We start from the raw sequence: 8,374 nt of genomic DNA, 5'->3' as shown, positions 1-8,374 counted from the left end.
GGGTGGAAAATGTATTATTTATTCTGGACAGTCATGGGCTCAGCTAAAAACCGGTTCTAAAACCTAAGACGGGGAGAACAAATGTTGGGTGACACCCAGCAAGATCAGCTGTATAAGCTTTTTGTTTGTTAACTCTAGGTCTGCGGCACATCCGTGGCAAACTCTCCCGTCCCCACTGCAAGAGCCATTTATTATTCAGAAGTACAGGCTCATTACGTGACTTTGTCTACACACTCATCCCTTCTAAAACAGGCCCAGGTGCTGAAATGGAAGTGATTTTTTCCATGAAGAAATTGTATTGAGTTTATCTTGGTAACATTCACCCACCCTGTCACATGGGCTCTCTGACTGTCCCCTCCTTCCCTCTGAATCTCTGTGCCACAATCAAGAAAGACTTCTTGCTGTCTGTCAAACACCAAGCAGACTTCAACATAGCGCTTTTGGTATGTCTTCCCTTCTGACTTGCATACCTTTCTTCCAGTTATTCATGTGTCTCCAACCATTACTCCTTTCAGTTCTCTACTCAACTGATGCCTTACATGAGATGTCTTTCCTTAACCATCCTAAGTGAAAAAGAAAAGCCCCTACCCAAGGTACCATACTCCCCTCAGCTTTCTTCACTTTTCTCTAGAGCAGATACTATCCGATGGCATGCTACCTATTGCTCTGTGGATTGATTTGTTTATGGCTGTCCTTCCACGAGAATGTAAGCTCCACGAGGGGAGGGCCGTTGTTTGGTTCACTGTTGTATCTGGAACAGTGCCTGATATGCGCTGGTGCTTTAAAACTGAAATATTAAATTAAAAAAATATTGAACATCTTAGAGTTCTTTCAAAGTCCTTGAGAGGACATGGTCTGATCCTACTTATCAACATCTTCAATGAGGAGATATAAAACATTCTAGGTTTGCTTCACTACTTGTTTTGGGAGCATTAGCCGAGTGCTTCAAAAGACAGCTAATAGAAATCACCAGACTCATCAAGTTGTATCCATTGAATACATATAGCTTTTTGTATGCCAATCATACCACTTTTTAAAAATCACAGTATACTATACTGTTTTATACATAAGGACTAGAAAAATTGTAATGATAAGTACTTCCTCCATATGTGACTGTTGGCAAAGAACATAGTTATGGAAATTTTCTAGTTGTAGGTGTATAATGGTTTTTACTATATGTTTCATGTCTATACAAAAATCTAAATAGAAAATCCTAAAATACTGAAATAAAAATGAAAAAAATGCAATAAATGTAAATACAATGGAAAATGGAATAATATGGAATGGAAATATGGGATAAATATCTGTTGAAATTATTTTCTGTATTTTTTTCTATAGTTTATGCTTTTTTTTTTTAAAGATTTTATTTATTTATTCGACAGAGATAGAGACAGCCAGCGAGAGAGGGAACACAAGCAGGGGGAGTGGGAGAGGAAGAAGCAGGCTCATAGCGGAGGAGCCTGACGTGGGGCTCGATCCCATAACGCCGGGATCACGCCCTGAGCCAAAGGCAAACACTTAACCGCTGTGCCACCCAGGTGCCCCTATAGTTTTTTTTTTTTTTTGGTTTTTTTTTAAAGATTTTATTTATTTATTTGACAGAGATAGAGACAGCCAGTGAGAGAGGGAACAGAAGCAGGGGCAGTGGGAGAGGGAAGGAGCAGGCTCATACTGGAGGAGCCTGATGTGGGGCTCGATCCCACAACGCCGGGATCACGCCCTGAGCTGAAGGCAGACGCTTAACTGCTGTGCCACCCAGGCGCCCCCCAGGTGCCCCTATAGTTTATGCTTTTAGAATATAATTTAACTTTTGAAGAATAGTAACAAATTCTGGATTTTTTGTTGTGCCATATACAGGACTAGATTCTTCTTTTTTTTTTTAATTTTATTTATTTGAGAGACAGAGAGAGCACAAGCAGGGTGGGGAGATGCAGAGGGAGAGGAAGAAACAGACTCCCTGCTGAGCAGGAAGACAGATGACAGTAGACCGCCTGTATCCCAGGACCCTGGGATCATGAGCTGAGCCGAAGGCAGATGCTTAAATGACTGAGCCACCCAGATGCCCCTGGGACTAGATCCTATTAATGTTCAGATAATTATGTCTTAGTGCCAACTACTGTATGTCATTTAAATAAAAATAAGCTCAAATATGAATTGATAAAGTAGCTAATCGTATCATTATGAAAAAAAATTTAAGTATGTGTTGAGTAATGATAGCTAGATATAGTCATTTTAAAAAGTGGCTAGAGCCCTCGAGTGCCACCTTCCCCTCTCTTCCTCAGTGCTGCCTGCAGAGGTGGCAGCCATCTGTTACTGGGCATCATGGCTGCCCTCAGACCTCTGGTGAAGCCCAAGATCATTAAAAAGAGGACCAGGAAGTTCATCTGGCACCAGTCAGACCAATATGTCATAATTAAGCGCAATTGGAGGAAATCCAGAGGCACTGACAATAGGGTGTGCAGAAGATTCAAGGGCCAGATCTTGATGCCCAACATTGGTTACAGGAACAACAAGAAAACAAAGCACATGTCCAGTGGCTTTCAGAAGTTCCTTGTCCACAACATCAAGGAGCTGAGGTGCTGCTGATATGCAACAAATCTCACTGTGCAGACACTGCTCACAATGTCTCCTCCAAGAACCACAAAGCCATTGTGGAAAGAGCAGCCCAGCTGGTCATCAGAGTCACCAATCCCAATGCCAGGCTGCACAGCGAAGAAAATGAATAGACAGCTTGTGTGCACGTCATGTTTGTGTTAATAAAACCATAAAACTACAAAAAAATAAAAATTAAAACATTAAAAGTATCCAAAAAGTGTCAATTACTCCTTCTATGTTATGTAGGAGGGAATGTTCTACTGAAAACTATAATGATAGATTCTTTGCTTTATCTTATTCAACAAAATTTAGATGACTTTGTAGTTGAAATTGTCACTAATCTTGGAGATGATCCATGTAATAAAGGCTAATATTTTTATTGCTCCCTCTATGCCAGGTGCTATACTTCGCTTCAGTTGATCTCTTATTAGACATATTATGTTGCATTACATGTGGGGAAACTGAATCTCAGCTAGGTTAATTGGGCTACCCAACCTCATACAACCAGTTAAGTGGCAAAGTTAAGGGCAGAATCCTGTTTGACTAGACCCCACAGAACATGCTTGTAACCACTACTCCAGGATGCTTCTTATGGAAGGTAATAGCTCTCCCTGAAAGCAGAGGCTGAGAAAGAAAGTAGAAGCAAAAGGGACACCTGGGTGGCTCAGTCACTTAAGTGTCTGCCTTCAGCTCAAGTCATGACCTCAGGGTCCTGGGATCGAGCCCTTCATCAGGCGTCCTGCTCAGCAGGGTGTCTGCTTCTGCTTCCCCCTCTCCCTCTGCCCCTCCCTTCACTTGTGCTCTCGTTCGCTCTCTTCCTCTCAAATAAATAAAATCTTTAAAAAAAAGAAGGCAAAAAAGGAAGGAAGGAAGGAAGGAAGGAAGGAAGGAAGGAAGGAAGGAAGGAAGAAGAAAGAAAGAAAGAAAGAANTTCCTGCTCAGCAGGGTGTCTGCTTCTGCTTCCCCCTCTCCCTCTGCCCTTCCCTTCACTTGTGCTCTCGTTCTCTCTCTTCCTCTCAAATAAATAAAATCTTTAAAAAAAAGAAGGAAAAAAAGGAAGGAAGGAATGAAGGAAGGAAGGAAGGAAGGAAGGAAGGAAGGAAGGAAGGAAGAAAGAAAAAGAAAGAAAGAAAGAAAGAAAGAAAGAAAGAAAGAAAGAAAGAAAGAAAGGAAGGAAGGAAGGAAGGAAGGATTCAATTGTTCCATAGTCTATAAAGCATATTGAGTCAGGAAACCTGAGTTCAACCCTGGCTCCATCAATAACAAAGTATGATTTTGGTTCACTTAGATTTTCAAGTTCTAAAAAATGGGATGATAGCATTAAATAAGGTCAATTAAATATTCTCTAATATTCCCTGGCTCCATAGTTACATGAATTATTGTTTTTAAAAAGTTAGTGCAGGGGCACCTGGCTGGCTCAGTCAAGTGGAGCCTGTAACTCCTGATCTCGGGGCTGTAAGTTCAAACCCTACGTTGGGTGTAGAGATTACTTAAAATTAAAATCTTAAAAAAAAATAAAAAGTTAGGTTCAATACCTAATAAAGTGACCCATATTGGCAAAAGAAATCTGAATGTTTACATAATCACATATTTAATATGAGTCAGTTGGCTATAAACTGGTTGCTCATAACCAATGAATCTTTAAAATTCATGAATATTTGGAGTATATCTAGAAAACAAGACGTGATGGTCCCACTGAATTGTGCATGGCTCAGACAGTACTTTCAGTGTCCCTTAAATTCTGGACCTGAGAAAATTGGTGATCTATAATTTGTTGAGTTGAAATTTCAGAAACCAACTCGGGATATAGGATTTAGGTGGGACTGGTCCAAAACTCTGAAAGTGCGATGATTAATTTTATGGGTTGACCTGATTGGGCCACAGGGTGCCCAGATATTTGACTAAACTATATTTAACTATTTCTGGTGTGTCTGTGAAGGTATGTCCAGATGAGATTAGCATTTTAATTGGTAGATCTCCCCAATGTGGATGGGCCTCATCTAATTTATTGATGACCTAAGTAGAATGAAAAGCAGAAAAGGGGGAATTTGTCTCTCTGTCTTCCTGCTTGATCTGGGTCATCAGTCTTGCTCTTTTCCTGCCCTAGGGCTAAGACTTACACCATCAGCTCCCCTGTTCTCAGGCCTTTAGACCTGGACTGGAACTACCCACCAGTTCCCTGGATCTTCACCTAACAGACATCAGACTGTGGGATTTCACAGCCTCCATAAACACATGAGCCAATTCCTAAATCTCTTAGATAGATAGACAATAGATAGATGATAGATAGATAGATAGATGATAGATAGATAGATAGATAGATAGATAGATAGATAGATAGAGATACACATATTTCCTATAGGTTCTGTTTCCCAGAAGATCCCTGACTAATACGGAAGACGGTCAGTAAAGTGGAACTATACATTAAATCTGGTATCCAAAAAAGGTTTCATCCAAGTGGACCAAGACTTTACAAACCCATAGTCAGTCTTCTCTTTCACACCAGAGCCATGCCTGGAACAGTGCACACATGGAAGACTCAATAATTCAAAATGTGAAAGGAAGGAAAGAGGAAAGGAAAGGATAGGAAAAGGGAAGGGAGGTGGAGAAGAAGAGGCAAAAAGGGAGAAGCTAAAATGAACAATGAAGAATAAATTCCCTAGGGAAGAAAAGAAAAGAAAAGAAAAGAAAAGAAAAGAAAAGAGAAGAAAAGAGGAAAAAAGGAACAGAACAAGAAGAGGTTAGTAGGTTTGACAAACAGCTTGGCACATACAGTATGCTTTGGCTCCAGAACAATACAGGCTGGAGAGAGCACCTCGCCTGAAGAGAAATGCTGAGGGAGGGCAGGCGGTCTGAGGGAAAGGAGACTTTTTCCATGACATAGATCTGTTTTTCTAATAGCAAACTTAATTGCCAAGAAAAGAAAATATTCTTTGTATGTAAAAGACAAAGACACAAAGTTGCATGGTCTTCTTTAAAAATATCTCAGAGACACCATTGGATTAGGAGAATGGGACAGGCTTCTCGGAATTGTTTCTTCCTTTTGAAAAAAAAATATTGACAGTACTTATGCTACCCTGTGTGGTCTGACACGCAGAACAGCCTTGCATTTGTTGGCACTTGCATTGGGCAAGTGGGTAGCGTCACTCAGTGTAGTTACCCTAAGGCTGAGCCCAGATGGTGTCAGAGAAGAGCTCGGCAGGAGCTGCACAAAGCGCAGGTTTATTGCCTCTCCTTGGGTCAAGAAAAACCTTGAAAGGTCCTCCACGGACTGTAGCTTCTCTAACTCTCCAATCACATCACTTCCCACCCCCGCCCCCCATTGCTTCCATTTTCCTGCAAACAAATCTGCTCCAGTTACCACACACTCAGTCTTTCTCCAGGACTCCTATCTGGAAAGCCTTCTTTCTCTGTTTCTCTAGCCACATTGTCCCCCTTTGCAAAGCTTCATTCAGTATCTGTCTTCTCTAAGACAGTGTGCTGACTTATTCCACAAGAACTAGATCGCTCATAAAATGTTTTTTTACTGCTGCACCACAAATGGGCAGTCTGGATGACGTTCTTTTGTCATTTTGGTTTTTTGTTTTGTTTTGTTTTGTTTTTAAAGATTTTATTTATTTATTTGACAGAGAGAGTGACAGGCAGTGAGAGAGGGAACACAAGCAGGGGGAGTGGGAGAGGAAGAAGCAGGTTCCCAGCGGAGGAACCTGATGTGGGGCTCGATCCCTGAATGCTGGGATCACGCCCTNCGGGGCTCGATCCCTGCATGCTGGGATCACGCCCTGAGCCAAAGGCAAACGCCTAACGACTGTGCCACCCACGCGCCCCTCTTTTTTCATTTTGGATACATCACATTGAATTGTTCTTGTCTCTCTGTGCTTTTCTTAGGCATAATCTCATAAGAGAAGGAATAAATCTTATGCTTTCTCTCTATCTCTTCTGTTTCCTTTATCAATACCCCAACACACACACACACACTTTGTCTAGTTTAGTAATTTTATTCAGGGAGAACGAATAAATAGGTACACAAGATTTTACTAATTCCCCCATTGCTTTCTATACCTGAGATTGTGTTCACCTCAATATAGAATTACTCTCCACTATCAAGAGGGCGTTGAAGGAATATGCCGTTTGATATGCTTACATGAATTTGAAAAGCATATTGGAAAAATAAGGGCCACTACTTTGTTTATTTCTCAGGAAACTGGATACCTCCTATATAAAAGTAACAAAATCATATACCTCACATAGGCACCAAAAGTTGTATTTTGCCTTCTCCTTAAAGTACCTAATGAGAATTGTCCCCATGGTCATGTCATCTCAAACTCTTACTAGTGGATTGGAGACTCTAGTCGTTACTGCACACAGTGTGGTTAATATCACATGAAATGGGTAAAGCAAGTAAGTTTTCTCTAAGTTTATTGTCTAAAATGGAAAAATTTTAAAAATAGTTTAGGGAGCATTTCTACATCATGGGCATTTTCAAAGGGTTAACTCCTTCAATAAGTGTTAAATGGTGTCTAAAATCAGGAAAATGTCCCACATTCATACAGATGTTAAGTATAGGAATTGAGTTTCAAATCTGTTCTTTGTACACCACGCCCAGATCTCATCATAATATTCACAGATGTTTTGAAAGAAAACAGAGATTTATTTTCATGACACAACCTAAAAGTTATGCTGTAGATTTTGTGGCTTAAACAAGGATGTGATAAGATGATTAGAGAGGAGCTGTATACAGGTAGGCTGACAGTAAAAAAAAAAAAAAAAAAAACCCAGAAGATAAAAAAGTCAAACATAGAAAAAGAAAAAGGCAAAACAAAACAAAACAAAACAACTAAGTCAGAAAGACCCAAACTTGGAAGAGAAATTAGAATGGCTTTTCACATCAGTCGAAAAGGTGATGCCATCTGTCCCATTTTAGGAGATGAGTACAGAGGATTAAAACCAAAAAAGCTTCTCTCCTACCGCAGTCTGTCTGTTCCTGCCAGACCCCCATGCCTGTTTCTGTCACCACTGACCAGCACTGGTCCAGTTTGCTGCCCCTGAAGATTGTTGATAAGCACTACAGACAGTCCCCACTTACAATGGTTCAACTTGTGACTTTTCAACTTTATGATGGTGCAAAAGTGATACGGATTCAGTAAAACCATTCTTCAAATTGAGAAGCTTGATATTTCCTTGAGCTAGAGGAGTGTGGTGGGACACTCTGTTTCATGCTGGGAAGCCGCAGTGATCACAAGGGGAAACAACCCGTACACTCACCACCATTGTGTGCCCATACGACCATCTCATTTTTCAGTTTCAAAACAGTATTTTATAAATTACATTAGCTACTCAACACTTTATTATAAAATAGGCTTTGTGTTAGATGATTTTGCCCAACTGTGGGCTAATCTAAGTGTTCTCAGCATGTTCAAAGTAGGGTAGGCTAAGCTATGATGCTCCATGGGTTAGATGTGTTAAATGCATTTTTAACTTGTGATGTTTTCAACTTATTATGGGTTTATTGGGACATAAATCCAGGAAGATCTGTACTTGGTAAACTTATATCCTTTGCCCTAAAGAGATGGCAGAGATAACTCCCAGAGTGTTTCCAGATTTCTCACCTCCTCTAGAGCCTTGATAAACTGTGTCTCGTGGTATTATTAGATTTTCTCTTGTCTTCACTGGGAACTCGGTGCAAATATTCTTCGCAGAGAGTGTCTTAGAGAAGATGAAACCCAGGAACGTGGTTGGCAGGGGTGTGGGCAGACAGGGGTGGACAAGGATCCTACAC

General features: G+C 40.6%; 1 pseudogene; it reads left to right on the top strand.

Annotated features, from left to right (window-relative positions):
- The first annotated feature begins 2,302 nt into the window (after positions 1 to 2,302).
- On the top strand, positions 2,303 to 2,726 carry LOC100479483 (annotated as a pseudogene).
- The last annotated feature ends 5,648 nt before the right edge of the window (positions 2,727 to 8,374 follow it).

The sequence above is a fragment of the Ailuropoda melanoleuca genome, chromosome 5 (genome assembly GCF_002007445.2).
Source record: "Ailuropoda melanoleuca isolate Jingjing chromosome 5, ASM200744v2, whole genome shotgun sequence".
Lineage (NCBI taxonomy): Eukaryota > Metazoa > Chordata > Mammalia > Carnivora > Ursidae > Ailuropoda > Ailuropoda melanoleuca.
Note: the sequence above shows the minus strand (reverse complement) of the source record. Positions and strands in the feature narration are given on the sequence as shown.